Source organism: Lissotriton helveticus, chromosome 5_1, assembly GCF_964261635.1.
Source record: "Lissotriton helveticus chromosome 5_1, aLisHel1.1, whole genome shotgun sequence".
In the NCBI taxonomy this organism is placed as follows: Eukaryota; Metazoa; Chordata; class Amphibia; order Caudata; family Salamandridae; genus Lissotriton; species Lissotriton helveticus.
In genome coordinates this window covers 1,688,243,086-1,688,264,007 of record NC_136065.1, presented here as the reverse complement: position 1 = coordinate 1,688,264,007, position 20,922 = coordinate 1,688,243,086, and positions in this window count along the sequence as shown.

Genomic DNA, 20,922 nt, shown 5'->3' with positions numbered 1-20,922 from the left:
ATCAAAATCAGAATACACCTTAACAAGGCCAGTTTAGTAACCAGGCAGAAGAAATAGAAATAAGACCTGGAACTAGTCAGACAGGAAGGGAAGAATCAGAAGTGCCACAAACAAACGAAAATAAAAGAGCATTAGAAGACAGCCAAATCACAGTGCCAACTAAAAGACTCAAGAAAAAGAAACATATCGAACCAAGATATATTAAGAGACTGAGACTGAGAATAAAAACAGTAGAGGAGAAACTTGCAGAAAGAAGGAAAAGTCCTCGTATTGCAGAGCAAGTTGGAGAAAGTTCACAAAGGAGGAGTGACCGAATAAAAAGACTGAACGAAAAATACCAAGATCCTGAATGGACATATTTAGTGTTGGAGGAATTTGAAGATCTTGATATTACTGACGAAAGTGACGAAGAACAGACAGCTGATTATTCTGCTGAGGAAGACGAACCAACCTGAAGTTGTGCAGGGTAAGCTACCTGTGCAAAGTTACAAAGAGGGGTTGAGAAATCTTCTGAACGAAAATGTCTGATTCAAATGTGAATGGAAGGCCTAGACGCAGTTGTTGCAAAACATGCTGCAGAGTATGTATATGTAGCATAGCTATAGTGTTAATAATTTGGATAGGACTAACAGTTTTCATTCCTTATATGGTGAGCAAAAATACTAATATTGACCCTACTCAGACTGTGACCACTGACACTGAAGAACTGACAACACGAAGTGTAGAAAAACGTGAAAAAGCACTCAGACAAACAAAACGAGACTTAGAAGCATCAGATGAGGAAGGACTACACTATCATGGAGTTAAAAACCAGACACAGTTAAATGTTTTCGCTAATCTTTTAGTGCACTATGTAGAAACTATGGAAATAGAAGACTGCTATGTCTGCATGAAGCTACCTACTTCTGTAGCTGAAGGCGTGACTTATCATCACCTACCTTTGACCTATGGAATTTCCTGTAGCATTTTAGCTAGTTTATTTTACAAAAGAGGACCGTTACAGTACTATTATTCTAACTCAGACGTGATATTTTCTGAACTTCCCATATGTGGAAATCTGAATCCTGTACATACTAAAAGTGACGTTACACGTTATATGGGAGAATACTTCCTGACAATAGGTACTATAGACTTAAATGAAGCACACAGAGATAACTTGACCTGTTCATTACATGAACAAGAAAACCATTTTTAAACATGGCAGAGAAAGGAAGGGAGAGTTTCCAAAGAAAGGCAAATGATAAAAGACAGAAAACTCCTAAATGGGCTGAAAACATGGAAAGCACCTCTAATGGTGGGAGTGGTCCTGCTTTGTTGCTGGATTTCGAAAGAAAAGGGAAACTCTGTCTTCACCGCGAGAAGACTAGTTATTATAATAACATTTTCATTGGTTCCAGTCAATGTGAGCATAATTACAAGGTAATTGGAGGTTGGGGTTTCAAAAATGGGTCAGAACCTGTGTTTCCCGGAATTTATTATATATGTGGAAACAAGGCTTATTTCAAATTGCCGGATCACTGGTATGGAAGTTGCTAATTTGGCATTGTCTTCCCGAAAATATACCATCTGAAGGAAATTGCTGGAAGCAATGAAAACACTAATGGCTTAATGCGTAGTAAAAGAGAAAGCGTAGGTGAAATAATGGGTAGTATTTTTAGTGCACTGATACCTGGAGTGGGAGTGGTTCTGAACACACACAGACTTTGCAAATTATCCACAATAGTGGATGTGTTGTCTACTGACACAGCTCATGGATTCCTGCTGGTCAATACCGAAATGGTTGCGATCAGATCAATGGTTTTGCAGAACAGACTTGCGCTGGACACCTTATTAGCAAAAGAGGGCAGAGTCTGCCGGATGTTGAAAGCGCAACATTGTTGCACTTACAATCCGGACAAAAGTGTACAAATCAAAAAGTACGTAAAGAATATTACTAATTTGGAAAAGGAACTCAAACCACTGGAGGTTGATAGTGCCTGGAAGAGACTTACTGATGGTCTCTCCGCTGTAGGTCATTGGTTTGCTAATTTAGGTAAGGGTTTATTTTTTAAGGTACTGATGCCAATTGGAGTGATAGGTTTCATCATCTTTCTCATATTTGTCTGTTGCAAATACCGCAAACACACAAAGAAATACGCTGTGAATAAGAGAGGTGTGAAACGGAGTGTGGATGAACTTGAATTAGAAGACTTGAATAATCAGATTTACAAAAGGGTGAAAAATTCTCACCCTAACAAAGATGTGAAAGAGAAATTGAATAGGATGTTGGAAGAAATCGAAATGCACAAAGTGTGAGAGAAGTTGGCATCTGGTTCCATTAGTTTGTGATGATAGTAAATATCATCAAAGAGGGGATTGATGAAGCAAGTTTTCGCATATTACGCGACTTGCTTAAATCATGAACCTCGAATAACTTATAATCCTGTAATACAACCCGTATGTTTTACTAATTTCCTTTATTTTGGATATGTATGTATGTTAGTGATGCTTGCCTATGTGTTTACTAATACGAGTAACTCGTGTCCTTAATATGGCCGCCGCTTGAGGGTTTGCTTCTGCGCATGCGTTAGTCACACTCACGTGACGTGACGTAGTTGCAGTTCTGGTGGGAAAATGTGCGCATGCGTGCTTACAACTAAAAATGGCTGTCAGTGTTATAACGTGGTGAAGCGTGTGCAGATGCTCTCGTGTTATCGTCTGTTGCATTAACTATAATGCAATAGTATATTTTTCTGATTTGAGAAGTATAAGGTAGCTTTTCATGGTATATGGTGAATTCATTTATTTCTATGTTTTAATTTGTTTTCGCTTACTTTTCATGTACCGCGGTATTGAGGGTCTGATGCAAGGCTCAAGACTCCATATTAAGAGGATAGTCTGCGCATGTCCAAACTCTAGCTGTGGCATTGACAAGATGCCAACTGAAGGTCCCTGCCAAGATGTGCCTGGGAAGATGCACCTTCACCCAGCCGGAGAAACAGAATTTGTACTGCATTCGCAACAATTGTATACTCTGCTATTGTATTCTGTAGAATAGGTCATGGGAACCCCAAATTCACTAGGCGGTTCCATAAAATGCAAATACGAGCCTGTAGAAGTTTGTTCTGATTGGTGTGTCGACCTATCCTACCTGGGGACCAATCGAAATTGGGGATTCTGACACTTGCAACATTTGGGGGGGTGGTACACTGACCCGAAAACAGTATAACTAGCCTAGGTTTAGCTAGAGAATTTGTCCGACTTGTCTGAATAGCTGACCTGTCACTGACCCAACGCACTCAATAGGTGACTGAATACAGAGTGCTGCGGAGCACTCTGTCCGAATTTGACCATAGACTCTAAGGTTTTACTAAAACCTTAAGTGCTGGCGGAGCACTTTGCTGGGGAGTTCGCTAACCCAATCGGGGTTCTGACTGATAGCTGCAGAGAGGGTGGAGCGCAGGCGTTGCTTCCAAACTGCGGGTGCTGGTCGTGCCTTGGTGGTCCTGTCCTGATCCTAATCTGGTTTTCCTGTCCTGTCCTGGGGTGTCCGATCTGCACCTGCTGTCCCATAGATGACTGTCCTTCCTTGGGGTATTTCCTGTCCTTGACTGATCCGTGGCCAGGGTTGGTCTGCACACCTTTCTAGGTAAATATAGTGCGAAAACTCTACACTGCATCTTCTATTTTCCTGTCTTTGCTTTAATAAAGACATTTCTTTGCATACGTTAATTTTCCATGCTTTTCGCAACCTACTATGAAAGTCACACAGTACATTTTTCCTTAGTATGTTCCTATGTTTCCCTACCTTTTAGAACACATTCTCGCCATACTGTTTATGAAACATAACTGTGGTATATACATTTCTCCTGAAATCTGATTTTATGTAAAGATGCTAGAACTATAGCGTGTTCCATTTTTCCCACTCCTATAGATGTATAGGATTTCCAATCTTTACCTTGCAGTATTTTTCCCAAAACAGTAAAGTCTAGTTCGTGATCCATTTTTCTAAAATCTATTTAGTAGATCGCATTGTTATAACTTTCTTATAGACTCATAAATGGTTGCCTTAGTTTTTCTTTTATATGGTTACGTGCTCTTCATTGTTCTGATTATAGATTGCCTTTTTGTTTGTAAAATGTATACACTCAGAAACTGATTTTCTAAGATAAACTTTTAAAACTTCCCAGTAGTCTGTGGTCATTTGATGAAGTAAGAGAAATAAAGTCGATATTCGTATTTTGCCTGCTTTCTTTTACAGCTAGCTCCCTGATCCATTGTGGATCATAGGTACCCGTAACAGTGGATTGGTAAGTCGGGTACAATAGAAATAAATAGGAAGGAACCAGGATTGCTGGTAGAAAAATTGTTAGGTCACCCGATTAATTTATATGATAAATTGGAAAAATATGGGCCTGGTATGTGTATGGTGAAAATTGTTGGCCGGGTGACCTGCGATCTCTATCAAAGGTATGCCAGAGGTACCTGGGCTGCAGAAGGAACATTTCTGTCCGGGAGGACGGGGTGGCGGCGGAGGTAGTCTTTCTAGATGACTGCTACTAAAGGGTGAACGAACGATGGTATGAGAAGCTCCATCGAGGAGTGAAAAGAAGAATGAGCGGTGAACCCCGTCACTTTTCTTTTTTTACTGGATGGAATTAGTAAATGGATCATGATCAGCAAAACCATGGGGCCTAAATCATGAATCCCTGCTAAAGCACTCGACAAACCATTTCATATTCTAGGTACTGTGTTTTTCATTAAAGTGTGTAATTCTCTACGGAAGATAGGGATGTAGTTATTGGTTGTTGTCTGTAATGCAATTTAAATGTCACATATGCATATTTCTAGCCAGAAATCCTACGGAAATTTTAAATACAGTAAGCATTCAAAAATAATTGATTTCTGAGTTTCGTTGCTCTCCCAATGTGCATTCAATTCAATATTTAAGAATAAGCTTCCAACAGTCATGAGTAGCGGCTCGAGCAGCACCTGTGGTACTATATCTCTAGTGTAGGTCAACAACTCACGTGCACCAAAGGCTGTTCAAATGCTGGCAGCTAGCAGGTAGAAACAACACTTCATTATGAAAGGCGTTGCCTATACTAAACGTAACAAGCATTTACAATGCAATAGGTCTCGCAGCATTAAAGTTTGAGTTATTGGCATTGTGTATGACAATGCGTTGCATAAAAATTTTAGCAAACATTGAATTGGTGAATTGATTACTTCCTCACACTAGGAAGTGATCTCCTTACCATAGATGATGCGCAGATAAAACCGTGGGGTATCTCGGACCATTCACCGCTCACTTTGACACTGTCCAGTCAAGAGAAGATTCGTAGGAGAATATACCCGATCTATCCAGGATACCTTAAAATACCATCAATTAGTAGAGGCTTAAAGAGGGCGACCCGACATTACTTTGAGGAGAATCTGACCTCGGTCGAATCCCCTTCAGTTCTGTGGGAAGCATACAAGACAGTCCTTAGGGGGCAAGCCATCGCAATGATAACAAACTATAAGCGAGCTCAGCGGAGGGAGTTAACAGAGCTTGAATTGGAGCTCAGCAGAGCAAATGCAGCCCATATGGCAGACCCATCTAACGACACATTGCATTCCCTACAGCTGAGTCAACGCCTCCACGATGACCATCTGAGACTACAGACGGTGGCAGACATTGCAGCCACCACATATAGGGTTTATGACATAGGGGACAAGGCTAGTAAACTCCTGGCTTCGCTGGATAGGAAGAAGGGGGGCAGCAGAAGTATACTACAAATAACTGATGTGAACGGGGTACTGCACACACGGCCAGAAGAAATAGTAGACATACTGGCTGATCACTTCAGTGAGGTATACACCCCGACGGTAGTGGTGACAGAGGATAAGGCGATGGATGCCCTCCGTGACATACAAACGCAAACACTAACGACGGATGCAGCAGAAGACCTTGACTCCGACTTGACAACTGAGGAGATTCAGTTGGCTATTAACGCGATTCACTCGGGCAAGGCTCTTGGTCCGAACGGGGTACCCATTGAATGGCTTAAAACGATGTCTGAATCCCTGAGTGAACCCCTTTTAAGGATGTATGTGGAAAGTAGGGAGAAAGGAACGTTACCCCCTGACCAGCTGATGGCGACCATAGTGGCTATTCCGAAGCCGGGCAAGCCGCCTAATGAATGCACGTCCTATAGGCCTATATCGCTTCTTAATGCCGAAGCTAAAATACTAGCGAAAGTGTTAGCAAACAGGCTGTTGCCGTACTTAGAGCAATTGATCCACCCAGATCAGTCTGGCTTTATGCCACATAGAAGTACGGCACTGAACCTTTGTAGAGTGAATGGGGTGCTGGCAAGAACGCCGTTGCTGACGGAGCCAGCAGCAATACTGTCATTGGATGCCAAAATGGCATTCGATATGGTGGAGTGGAGCTACCTGTATGCGGTACTTCACCGCATGGGATTCGGACCCAACTTTATTTCCTGGATACAGCTGCTATACACTGACCCCGTGGCACGAGTGGTGGCGAACGGCCACATATCCCGTGAAATACATCTAGCGCGGGGGACCAGGCAGGGGTGCCCGCTCTCGCCCATCTTATTTGCGTTGGTCCTAGAGCCGTTGGCAGTCACCATTAGAAAGACGCCATTGTTGAAGGGAATTAGCTGGAATGATAACTGGGAGGACAGGGTGTCCCTGTATGCCGATGACATGCTGATCTACCTAACAGAACTGGAAGGGAGTATCCCGAATCTCCTGGCACTATGTGACACACATGGGCAGGTGTCCGGCTACACCATTAACTGGACGAAGTCGATAATCTATGAGTTAAGGGGCCCGCTTCCCACTCTTCCTGAGTCATGCCCTTTGGCAGTGGCTACCACCTCTTTTAAATACCTAGGAATGTATATCACCCGGGACGCTACAGAATTTTTCGACTGTAACCTACAGCCTCCACTCATTCGATTGCGTAATGACGTAAAGCACTGGAAGGGTCTTCCACTGATGCTGCTAGGCAGAGCAGCCATGTTCAAAATGATGGCGCTGCCGCGTTTTCTGTACGTACTTGAGAACACTCCGATGTTAATACCCCCGAGTTATTTTCAAAAAATGACGGCGGTGAAATCAGGTTTATTGTGGGGTGATCGACCAGCCCGTATAGCGCACACAAAGCTCAACAGGAGCTGGTACGATGGCGGGATTGCCCTGCCAAACATGCAATTGTACTACTGGGCGGCGCAGCTTAAGATTCTCAACCAATGGCTACACGCCCCGCAGGATGACCCGGCGTTCAGGGCCGATAGGGCCCAACTTGGCACAAATAGCTTACTGGCACCATTATACCATAAGGGTATTGCAGCGAAATTAACAGGACCCACCAAGCATACAGTAGCACTGTGGTACAGAGCACAAACGAGACTCAACTGGGGGGGAGTCATAACAAAACTGACACCACTGTGGGACACGAAGGCGCTGGGACACTTGAGACGTACTAAGGGATTCACCCACTGGGATAACATTGGGATCTCGACGGTGGGAGGTATGTGGTCAAGAGAGGGAGTGGTCCCATTTTCACACCTTCAGCAACACTATGACCTGGGTCACACAGAAATGTTTAGATACGTCCAAATTAGACACGCTCTACAAGCGGCTATCCCGCCAGATACATCAATCCCGGAATCCTCACCGCTTGAGGACCGTTTACTTACGGACTTCATGCAGGAAGGCGCGACCTCCTTGACATACCGGAAACTGCTGAATAACCTGCCCGACCCGCTGGGGAAGTGAAGGGAGAAATGAGTGGAGGATGTCGGTGATATGGACGAATCCGACTGGAATGCAGCTATAGCATCGCCGCGTGAGGCGGGCGTATCAGTTAGGTTCCGTCTGGTACAATTGAAAATCCTACATAGGATATACTACACAAGAACTACACTGCACAAATTACAGAGAGCAGATCATCCACACTGACTTAGGGGGTGCGGTGAGGAGGGCACATTCATACATCCAATTTAGGGCTGTCCGGGCCTTGTGGGCTACTGGCAGCAGGTGCTGCGCACCATCTCACAGACATTAGAGGCCTCACTAACACTCAACCCCCGTGTATGCCTGTTAAATGTGTGGGGGCCTAATGATTTATCATACTATGGTCGGTTGTGGACAACGGTGGGACTCATGACGGCCAAACGTGACATTGCACAGAGGTGGGGGGCGGCGGAGCTCCCTACCTTGACACAGTGGTGCAGGAATATGGATGCGCTTATGGTGACAGAGCGGGCGGTATATAAAGTGAGAGCCAACCCGCGCAAGTGGAATGGGATATGGCAGCCTTGGAACACATACAGGGGGGACATTTGCGAACCACTACTGGAAGAAGATATTGATAGCTCTGAGGATGAGGCGGATGCTGGCTAATTGCTTGGGGGCAACGACTGATAAAGTTGTTGTGAATGAGGACCGACCAAGTTACAAATTGAGCGCTAGAGCGGGCCTTGTCGGGGGGGATTGGATGCACATACTGATTAAAAATAAGATACTGAGCAGGATAGATTGGAAAAATGGTGTGATGAAGAAATGTCGTATGTTCTACCATTGAGTCACAATTTGAGTTTTGTTCATATAAAATACAAAAGCAAGATGATATCGTATCTGTGTACAGAAAGGTTTCAGACCCCAACAAAGATGGCATATCCGCAGATTCCAAGACATAGAAAGTGGATCGGACGCCTATAAGTGCTAAGTTTAAACGTAAAAGTAAATGCCGGCCCCAGGGTTGTAGGCGCACTTATGTATTTTGTTGGAAATTTCAATAAAGTCTTGCATCAAAAAACAAAAAAACAAAAACATTGAATTGGTGAGCAGTGAGAGTGTGTGCAAGAGTATGCTGTTCTTGAAAGCAGTATGGTAGAGAGTGCAGGAATTTGGATGACCTGAGCAATGTGGATGATGCACCTCACGCATGGGGCTGCCGCAGTTATTATTCACACAGCTCTGATGATGCACCTCACGCACAGGGCTGACGCAGTTATTATTCACACAGCTCTGATGATGCACCTCGTTCCCACCAGGAGGATGGGTTCCACCCACCCTCCACTGAACTAATCGTGGATGCTAAATAGTACAGATAGAAGTTAGCCATCCCTAGGCCCCCTTCATACAAATCATGCTGACAGATGTATACGGCTAAACAGGTTCTGAAATCATGCCACAAAAGGGAAATGGCCATGGAATACATCTCTATGAACCAGTGGCGAGGGATATTATGGGGGAAATTTTGAAGGAGATACAGGAATCGGGCAAAATATCAATTTGTAGAGCACTATTCGTGCCATAACTTTTGGGGCAATGTCTGCCATTTTTAAGGTCCGCCTTGATCTTGTGGGTAAGAGGGGTGATATTAAGAGCCAAGCTCAAAGCTGGGTCAAGAGCCACTTGGATACCCAGATACTGAAAAATAAGACAATGTATTGGGATAGTTGTTTGCCAATCTACGCAATCCATTGAGGGTGCGAGCGGCACTAGAATTGATTTGGCTGGGTAGATTGTTACTCCGAAGGCTTCTGCAAACAGCTACAAGATGCGAAGACACCGAGGGCCACTAACCTGTGGGTTTGAGAGATACAGCAACACAATGTGGCTATTTAGATGTTCATACACAAGTAGTTCTATTCAGTGGTGCTGGAACATTTTTACGAATGGGGTACTGGGATGGATGTTACATCGCTGAAGTCATAGGTAGAGTGGACAATACAGGGGTCACACCAGGGCACAAGTCCTAAACAGGCATTGTCATAGCCACCCCAGCCGGGCTAACTGGTCTACTTGCCTTTCTGTGGCATTTATTTATGCGCCTGTGGGTCGGACAATTTCTATAGGCTGGCAGGGGCAAACACAACCTGCATATTAGTTCTGGTTTATGATACCCCTTAGAGTGCACAGTAGAACCTTTGAAGACGTTTCCACAATAATCTTGCATCATCAATCTCATGTTCACACACAAGTAACTTTACTCTCTTATCGGCCAGCACAATCACCTTGAACGGCTGCATGAGCTTGAAGAGCTCAGACTGGCTGATGGGATGAAAGGCTTAGAGACATCGCTCTCTGCTGCAGAGTGAGTGCAGAGTGAGTGTGAGTGAAGAGTGAGTGCAGAGAGAGTGACTGCAGAGTGAGTGACTGCAGAGTGAGGGTGAGTGCAGAGTGTACATAGTAAATGAATGTGTGATTGGTAAACAGATTTGTATGGGGTTTGTATGTTTTTGAGGGCGGGAGTGGAGGGTGAGTGCAGAGTGTACATAGTATATGAATGTGCGATTGGTAAACAGATTTGTATGGGGTTTGTATGTTTTTGAGGGTGGCAAAACTAAGATGGATTTGACCTGTCATCACTATTGAAATGTGTCTGTGTCATTATTCCATGTGTATGGGGGGCTGGGGCCCAGACCCACAGACCCATTACAGTCAAGATGCTGAAATATGAATGTTTATTAAAGCGTACGTGTAAGTGACAGTATTCTAAGCAAACCGAAAACAAAACCTCGCCTTAACAGTAGGTACCAGAAACAGGAGAAACTGACTATGCCCTGTGCTCCACATTGAAAAGAATATAGCAATTTATGGTGAGAATGTTCGTAAAATTATAGAGTGTAAGTCTTTAAACATGGATATGTTGTCAGAGTCACTCAATATGTCTGGAGGAGCGAAGTATCGGCCGGGGTGCTGTCAGGAGTATTTATTCAATAATAAAGCAAAAGGGAATGGCAGCTGTGGGATTTTAACCCACGCCTCCAGAGAGACTGGAGACTGCAGCCTAAATCCAGCGAATTAGACCGCTCTAACACGCTACCACACTTCAGAGAAAAGTAATGTTTACTTCAGGACACCGATAGGATGCTGAGGTTTGATAAACAAAGCAAAATGATTAAACCACTGTAAGCATCAGATACACAAGTTGAAGGAGAGCAATAAAAATCCTCACTGGAGAGGAAAAGGGTGGGTGCCTAGTGTGCAATGGTTACTGAACATTATATCTGTGTTACTCACAAACTGCACAACCCTTCTTCCATCCAATCGAGTCTCCAAAAATTTACGTAAAGTACACAACTTTAGAGGGTTTTTTCAAAGCAGTTTAGAAACATCTGCTCTAAAATTGTCCTGACTTGATAATATTCTAAGCAATAGCGCATACTGCTGGGATAATTTATTACGTCACAACTTCATAAAGAGTAGTTCATTAAAAAGTTAAGCACCAAGTTCCACAACGGAGAAGCTCATATATTGGGTGCTTCTCCCCCGCCACCCTCCATGAGACAGCCGCCTGAGTCTCCCTGCCCCCATGATGCCAATGTGCTTCTCTTCTGCCCAGGTCGTACTACCTCCACCTGGGCTCTCCATGTCACTTCTCTCTCGCCCCGCCGACCCTCTTAATTTCTTCTGCCTTCCACGCCAGCCTTCCCCGTTTCCTGTTGCTCTCCCCATGTCCACCCCTGTATTAAATTGCATTTGTGCTACTTTGTTTCTTTTTCTTTACAGATCCAACTTGGATCAGTAAATAAAAAAAACACATTTGCATCATTTGGTAGGCGCATTCAAGAGAAGGGCGAGCGAATGCGCTGGTAAGAAAGGAAAATCACCAAATGGCCATTCAGTGTAATGCTTGATTGGGCTGGTAACAGGGTCGGAGCCCCAATCCACTGCGTGCGAAGTCGGTCAGGTAGGAGATTCCTGGGGAAGGAAAGACGGGAGGTCTGACAGTTACTTGCAAGAATCGGGAAAGGAGAACGAGGGAAACATTATTAAGTCTAAGGTTAAAAAGAGGGTTTCAGAGTGTGCTTAATCCAGAGACAGGAAAGCCGCTAGGATCAGCACCGGCCACCACATTCGTGTCTGGTGCAAACCGATGTCTCAGGAGGAGTCTGAACTTTAACATCAGAGAAAACGAAACCTATCGTGGGGCGGGACTTCCGTCTTCTGAAGCCCACGCCCACGGAGTGCCTGGCCAGAGGAGCGGTGGTGACGCGGGGCTCCCATGCCCGAGGGAGAGCCCAGCAGAGGCTGAAGAAGTCCGGAGTGGCGGTAAGTGGGCCTTACTTGTAGGGTGGGGTCTCGGTGCGCTTGTATGTGTGTGCGAGTGTGGGTATGTGTGCGACGGCGGGGGCGGGCGGCTTGGTGCGCTCGTGTGTGTGTGTGCGCGCATGTGTGTATGTGTGCGGCGGCGGGGGGGTTCTGTATGTGTGCGCATTGCAAGGGAATTGTGGCCTGCTCAATGGAGCGCGCGTTCTCGTGCGCGTGACCCATTCCAATCGCTTTCTTGGAGAGGAGATGCGCGCGGCCAGGTCCTGTCTCCTGGAAAGCTGAGTCGCTGACAATAGGTCTCTGGTGAGACAGCGCTTCACGCTGCAAACGCCACGAGACCAAAAAAAGTCAAAGATTGTTCATGAGTAATGTGGGATGCATTTTAGTCACTGATCTCTCGATAAATAAAGCATTTTCCAGACAGCCTAGAGGCAATGTGAATGGACCCTACAAGACACTGAAGTCAAGCACTTTAGAAATGCACTCAAGCGATGCAGATGCAAAATCCTCCCGGATGGACGATTGGTACTGACCTCCGAAGACACACAAGAACAATCACGTTCACACACAAGCAAACATACATGCAATAAAGCATATTAACCACGTGCACACCACTGATGACCCTAATGATCACCACACTCTGGTCTATGATGCAGTCCCAAAGACCAGCGCATGAAGGTAACTGAACTCCAACCCCACTGCAAGGTACACGAATGGCAATATAGTGCTAGACTTTAAAACGAGACACCAAGGGGAACGTAACTGGGCTCCCTGCCTCTCCAGCAGGGAAGGTGTGATACACCAGCAGGTCTAAATGGGCGATCTCACTGCCAACCTCCAGAGCACAACACGCAGCAGTCTCCGCTGTGCCGGCCTCTCACACCCGCGGCTCAAAGAGTAAACTCGGTCTCCAGCTGAAATGCGGAGCTTACTGCTGATATATGTAGTATAGGCGAGTATGGAGTTGGCACTGAGTTCTAGGAGGGGTCATAGTGCTGAATGTTGTAAGAGTCCCAGAGAATAATTAAGATGTGTGGAAGAATATCATCTTTGAAACCCAGTGGAGGAATGGGCATTCATTCAGGGGCCATGGAGGCACCTTGATGGGCGTCTGGAAGCATGCAGATGTTCTGGTATATAAGTTGACAGACCAAGGTGGGACGATTAAGTAAAGCATCGTAGATTGTGCCACTTTTGATACAGGTCTGTAAGCTGGTGTTGCCTTTTCTTGAAGTGCAGAGCCGTGACCCCACGGTTTGGTACACCTCCCTGCGAACCTGGAAATCATGTACTTTAAATAAATAAAAAACAAAAGTACTTATCAACAAAGTCAGTTCTTCCGGTTGGTGTCTTCGGCAGTCCACTGTTCTTTTCCCAGAAGACACACACAAAGCCTGAAGTGAAGGGCCAGCATACCCAACTGTTGGATGCTGGCTCTCAATATACTGTACCAAAAAGAGGTGTAGTGTGCAGATTCTCCAGTGGAACCCCAGAGGTTTTGCAAAGGCTAAAGTAGATACTACTAATGCTCTCTTTTGCAGTAGTGTGGGCAATCAGTTACGCTTATCAGAGAGTAATGTTAAGCATTTCTTGATCACAGTGGCAATAAATGACACACACTCAATTAATAAATCCAAGACCAATTTATACAAATAATTATTGGTTACATTTATTATTCAGAACATCATAGGCAAATATGTTTTTCAAAATAAATACTTTTCACTTTCAGAAACGGGCACTGCAATTTTCAGACTTTGCAATGTTAACTTATGGGAGGAAGAAAATATTAGAGATAACCGACCTACAAGACCAGTCTTCTGAAGTTAAAGTCAGTATTGGACAAGATGCAGTTCAGCACCAACAGTGCACCACCAGCGCCTAGGTGCAGGGTGCAAATCTGAGGCTGGACGCCAAATACAAATCACTGGGGATTGGGGGTAATCTGTCGGAGGCTGCTTACAGCTAAGTAGCAGCACCTTGGAGGGCCAGTCTTTAGGGGTTAAAGCAAGCACTGGATGGGGCCCAAGGTAGCACCAACAGTACACCTCCAGCGGCACAGGGATGGCTGGGGGCACAGTGCCAACACAGCATGGGGGGACCTAATGCAGAGCAATTAAAACAGCCAAAATTCAAAGCAGGCTCAGGCCAGGAGGCCAGTCGCAGGAAACCAACAGCTGCAAAGGTACGTTGTGATGCTCGGGGACATGGACACCTTTGGTCTTCACCAAGGTCTAGGGCGGGTGGGTGGGTGCAGGGGTGTCTTGACATCGAAAACAGCTTACCGGAGCAGGTCGCAGTTGGGGGGTCTATGTGTGAAGGCTGCAGGCGCAATCAAGGAGTCCAGGAGAGATGCCTCGGCGTCCTTTTTACATATTGCTTGGGACTTCCCAATGCTTTTTGAATACTGGCAGGAGATCTTTACAGTGGTCAATCAGATTGTCAGCAGAACTGACACTCCCTCCCCTGCACTGGGCCTCTTGGGCTATGTGAAAGACACACCACTAAAACAGCGCAAATTGCATGCACTTCTCTTACTATATGCAAGACGGCAGGTAGCTATAAGGTGGGGAAGGAAAAAGATACCTGGCTTCGAAGATTGGTTATCTTATGTGACGTATGGTCATACCCAACTTGGTGTATTCTGGGAACTCATGCCCTCGACCTTGGGATATATGGGAACCATTCTTAAATTGGGCGCGCAATAGATCTGACTCCCCTCTTCCCAGCCCTAGCGCGACTGTCTAGTGCTACGTTGCCTATCGCTACTGGGTCAAAGTGACCGGTGATTGCAGTATCTCCCACACGCGTGGTTCTGATAAGATGGACTTAGCTGCTCCCTGATGTTCGGTTATTGCCAATACTGTAAATGATATTGAATTCTGCGTCAGATTATACTAAAGGTTGTGGTGCTATATGAGAACTTGTTGCTATCTCGAATGTGCATGCTACTTATTTGATATTTTTTTATAGATGAGACATTCCTATGTTATGTACTATGATGCTCCTTGTACAACTGTGCTGGCTGGTTTTTGGTTGGAACCCAGGTTCCTATTGTTTGTACTTGCAATTTGAACTCTCAATAAAAAAAATTTAAAAAGGAGTCCAGGAGAGGTCAGCTCACGGTGGACTAGGTTCTGTTTTAAAACAAACGTGATTGTTCGAAGCAGAGGAAACATTAATCTGAACAATTGCAGACAGCATTCTCGCCATAGAGCAGGCACGGTACAGCAGCAATCACAATCACACCTACTGAGGGATGATATGCCTGGTCATAGCCATATCCGCTGTTGGGGAAGTACATAATTCGCCCCTATAGGCATTCCATCGACCCAAACCTCTGGTTTTGTAAACCGATTTTTCGGACAGCATGCACACGTCCATTGCGGCCACCCATCTAATCAGGAGCGGTTTGTGCGGTGAACCCCATTGCATGGCTATTTCACGCTTCAATAGGAGGAAGCTTAGGTCCGCCCAGCGCTGCTCTATTGCAGTTAAGTCTGTAGGGTCCCATATATTAAGGAGCGCACATTTGGGAGTCAGAGGGACCAGCTTTCCTAGGGCGTCAGTCATTTTCAGGACGGCACGGTTCCAGAGGTCTTGGACCGCTGGGCATTCCCACAGGATATGATAGAAAGTACCTGTTAAGCCACAGTGACGGAGGCAAAGGTCAGAGGGGCATCGGCCTATTTTGGCTAAAAGGGGGCCTGACCTGTACGTCCTGTGTAATATTTTCAACTGTATTAACCGGAACCTGTGATTAATGGCTGATTCGCGCGGGGACATCAGTGCTGACTGCCACTCTACATCATCTAGAGTGCCAACGTCAGTCTGCCATTTATCCCGCAGGATGTGAAAAGTGTTTGGCATATTGTTGCACAATTTGCGGTATGTGTAAGATATCGCCTTGGCTTGAAGGGGTTCTGATAAGAGTCTGTCCTCGAGGGGCGAGGATTGTGGAAGGGAGGCGAGATCTGGGACGTTGGTGAGTATGGCATGTTTAATTTGGAGGTATCGGAAGGTCTCAGATTGTGCCAAATTGTATGTGTTTTGCAGTTCTTTGAATGTCAGTAGTTTGCCCTTGTGGAGCAAGTCGCCAATAGTGGATAAGCCCAATGTGTCCCTGTGGACTGGGGTTGCGGGCGGACCGGAGTAACAGGCATGGAGGCCGGATATAGTGCGCTATTGCAGCAGTTATTTTATTGTCAACAACGGGTTAAACAGGAGGATGTGGAATAAGGCTGGGTTTGGTAGGATGGAAGTCCGATCTCCGCGGAAGGGATGAGTTGGTCTTCAGAATGGCTTCGGCTCTGCAGGTCGGGATCCGGTGTTGTCTCGGAGGTAAAAGGGAGAGAGAGAAGGGGCAGTTAGTCCTTGACAGGTTGTGGACCGTCGCAGCACTGTCACCAACCACCGGGTCGTGCGGGGCAAAGGAGACCGTGAGGAGGAGGCAGGAAAGGGAAGGGGTAAGAGAGGCGTAGACGAGAGAGGAAGGGGAAGAATGTGCAGTTGTGAGGGCGAAGTGCAAGGGTTCTATTTACACTAAGTTGAGTGAAGTGAGTTCCTACGTATACACAGTGCAGCGGTGGGTACTCCGTGAGGGGATCTATATACATTCACTATACAATTATCTACAGGGGGACACGGAGATAACAACGGTAACAGGGTACTCACGTGCCCCGCCGCAACTCTCCGGTGAGTTGCGGCCGCTCTCCAGCCACCTCCGGAGGACTCCACCAGTCTTCCGTCCAGACGTCCTCCTCTTCCTCGCTTCCACTCCGGCACTGTCCGCTCTCGGTCCCGGGTTCTCCGCACGCTGTCTCCTGCCACGAGTCCACCGCATCGAACGCTCTCCTCTCTTCGTCGGCGGCTTTTCTGTCCGTTGGGTTGTAGATGGGGGCGGAACTTCCGGGGTCACCAGGGTTCACTTCCGGGTTGTTGTATGACGCCTTGAGTTGTTCCGGTTCCTGCATGGGAAAGAAGAGAGGAGGAGTCCTGGTCGTCAGGGACGCCGGAGGGTCAGATGTCAAGGTATCCCGGCTCGCGGGTCGCTCTGCAGGGTTGCGCGGCGCTCCCTTTCCACAGTCCCACTTAGCAAAGCCTTTGCAATGACATAGGGTGCCTAGCCTGTACGAGGTCCAGAGTGGGGTGGATAGTGTGAGGGTGTTGGCCCACCCGAGTCATTTGTTCGCACGGTGCCATATTGACAGTGTGTGGGACATTGGGCCAATATATCGAGCACGGGAGTGTTTGCCGTAAAGAGCTTCGAGATAGCTGCCACAGCTTGTCTGGTATTTCTCCAAGTAAAAGGCAGGGTTTGTGGGTGTGCCATAGATCCATGAGTTGGCGGCGACCAATTGGGTTGCCCAATAATAGAGACGGATGTTGGGGAGGGCGATACCTCCATCATACCACCCTTGTGTGAGAGAGATGAGAGCAATGCGCGGAGAGCCGCCATCCCATAGAAGGAGGCGGAGGTCTCCCTCGATTAAATTGAAGTAGGAGTCAGGTACGGGGAATGGGCAGTTCTGCAGGGCATAGAGGAACCGAGGGAGCGCAAGCATTTTAAACAGGGCAGCTCTGCCAGGTAGAGAGAGGGGGAGCCATTTCCAATGTGAGACGTCTGCATGGAGTCTCTGGAGTGGGCCTGGGCCTTTAAGGTTGTGGTCATGGAACAGTTGGGGGTCTGGAGTGACAAAGGTTCCCAAATATTTAAAACTGCCTTGGGCAAGTTCGACAGAGTAGCCTCGCGGGAGAGGTGGGGGTGGACCATGGAGAACATATAGCACCGATTTAGACCAATTAATGGTGAAGCCCGAGTATTTACCAAAATTGGTGATCACGTGTAGCAAGCTGTTAAGGGAGTATCTAGGGGAGGAGAGATATACTAGGATGTCATCCGCGTATAGTGAAATCTTGTCGACCGTGTCAGCGTTCCATCGGAGGCCTCGGATGGAGTTGTCGGTTCTAATCCAGTGGGCTAGTGGTTCGAGGGTGAGGGTGAATAACAGGGGGGACAGCGAGCATCCTTGTCGTGTGCCTCTATGTAGGGGAAAGCGCCTGGACGTATGCCCGTTGACATAAACCTGTCCCCAGAGATCAGTGTAGAGTAAACGAACCCATTGTATAAATCTGGGGCCAAAGCGGAGGAGTACTTTGAAGAGGTAAGACCATTCGATAGAGTCGAAGGCAAGTGTCGCGTCGAGGGAAAGGATAGCTGCGTCTTCTCGGAGGTGCGGTATCCTACTCATGACATTATGGACACGGCGGAGATTGAGCGCAGTGTTGCGGCCCGGCAGGAAGCCCGATTGATCTTCGTGTATCAGGGCTGGGAGAACTGTCATGAGTCTGGTGGCTAGAAGCTTGGCAAGGACTTTTACTTCAGTGTTAATGAGAGAAATAGGTCGGTAGGAGCCGCAGTCAGCAGCTGGCTTGTTGGGTTTACGTATAACCACGATCGAAGCCAAACGTTGGTCCTGTGGCAAGCAGCCGACTTCGCAGCTTTCTTCGAACATCGCTTTAAGATGTGGGAGGGTCTCACCCGCCATGCCCTTCAGGAACTCAATAGGGACGCCATTAGGGCCCATTGCCTTGCCAGATTGAATAGCGAATAAGGCATTTCTAACTTCCTCCGTTGTGAGGTCCGCCTCGAGCTCCTGTCTCTCGGTCTCTGAGAGAGCAGGGAGCCTCATTTCGTCTAAGAGCAGTTTGGATTCTTCCACGTTGTAGTGGGCTCTGGCGGTATAGACCCCTTCCAGGTGGGTGGCGAAAGCCTCTGCTATATCGCCCGGATCTGTGACAGTAGATTGATCCGGAAGGGTCAATTTGAAGAACCGGGTTTTAGAACCCAGCGGCGCCAGGGGAAACGCCCAAAGTCTCCGGGTCCACCTGTCTTAGAATACAGAGACACGGGGTACTTCTTGGTGACGTCAAAGATCAAATTTATTGACTGCAGCCAGTAACAGAGATCCTAGAAGTACAACACGGTGTATGTTCTCAGGAGACTGCTCAATTTTACAAAGCAAGCCATCCCTTTTTATGCCAAAAATAACATTCCAGACAAATACCTTACATTTACAAACTGTCCAATCACATATATCCAAATCAGAGGTATCGCATGACGGTAAAACCCATTTTTCAGTTGCCCAGCCCATCATCAATTATTGGTAGAGCCCAACATTCTCAATCAGACAGGTCGAACTGACCATAATGAAAACGGGCACATCCCCATCGTAAACAGGCCATAAAGAAAGGAGCAGAGACAGGTGTGTGTAAGATAAGACATAGTTGTGTGCAATAAAGGTTTATGATGTCCTGTGCCTTGATCCGTAATCTTGATCAGCTACTGGGAAAAGAACTGGCCTAACAAGTTTGGCTTCAGGCAAGAGGGTCGTTCGCTCAGGTCATTCAGAAGTCAGCTAAAGTGTACGTGTGCTAAAGACTCGTTCGGCCGTGGTCATCGGCCTATGTGAGGGCAACCACAAAATGGCTGCCATACACAAAATGGAACCCAAGGGTTCAGAACGAATCCCTAAATACATAGTGAATCCATCGGTGGAACGTGACGAAAACACTCATGCTTGACGTACTAACTGGTTACGGTTCGCTAATATCAAATTCGTAACGAAACCATGACCTTTATGAAACGGGTTCAGGATTCACGGAACCTCAGACCCTCCTTTTGCCCTTACATAGGCAATAACCTACACTCACGTCAATCTGACTCCAGATCTATATTCATCAGATCATCAAGATGCTGTTGAAGCATAATCCTATTGCTTAGTACCTCTCTTGGGACAGGTCTCGTTGCACACTTAGTAGCACAAAGGCCACATAGAGCAGGAGCGCACTGTTCACAAAGACAGAACAGGAGAGGAGTTGCCCTAACGGCTAGGGCGCTCAACCTCGGACCTGGGGATCTGGGATCGATTCTCGGTAACGACGCCAAAACCTCCTGTGATTCTGGGCAAATCACTTAATCTCTGCCTAAAATGAATGTGTCCTCATGTAACGTAACTGGTGCTATGTAAAGCGCTCTGATACCCGATTAAGTTCGGGTCTAGTTCGCGCTATATAAAACTCTGCAAAAAAAAAAAAAGGAAAAGAATCGCTAAAGCCATCCCAATGATCATCAGAATCTTCCATCCCCAGGTGGACAACAGTTCCCAGAACCATCCCATCAACGACCAATCTCTTTTATCCACGTGTATAGATTCGGAGATCTTATGTAACTTGGAAATGGCCTGGTACACTGTCGGAGCATTGTCTGGAATGAAAACGCAGCAACTTGATTGGATCACTTTACATACCCCACCTCGATCTGCAAGTATGACATCTAACGCAACTCTGTTCTGGAGAGTCATAAAGCGATCCGACTGGAGCTCAGCAGTCAAGTTACTAAGGGCACCGGCAGTTTCAACTACGGTGGACTCAACCACTCTCGTCAATTGCCGTATGTTCCTGCTGTTAACCATAGGTCCCCAAAACGGCAGAAAACCTTTCAAGAAATCTCCTAATTCTTGTCCTGCAGTGTCTTCCTTACTGAAGACACCTCTAATGTTATGTTATGTTATGTTATGTTATAGGTTTTTGTACCGCGCACAGCTACCCCAGCAAAGGGGCGTCCTGGCGCCAAGGAAAGGTCAACACAACATCATTGAGCGCACCTGAATCCAGAGAAGTTAGTTAAAAAGGACAGTTTTAATAGCACGTCTAAAAAGGAGTAAGTCCTCCATAGCTCGAATTTCACTGGGAAGTGAGTTCCACAGTTTCGCCGCCACTACTCGGAATGAGCGGCCGCCCATCCTGCTTAGCAGAAAGCGAGGAACAACAGACAAATTCTGCCCCATCGACCTCAAGGAACGA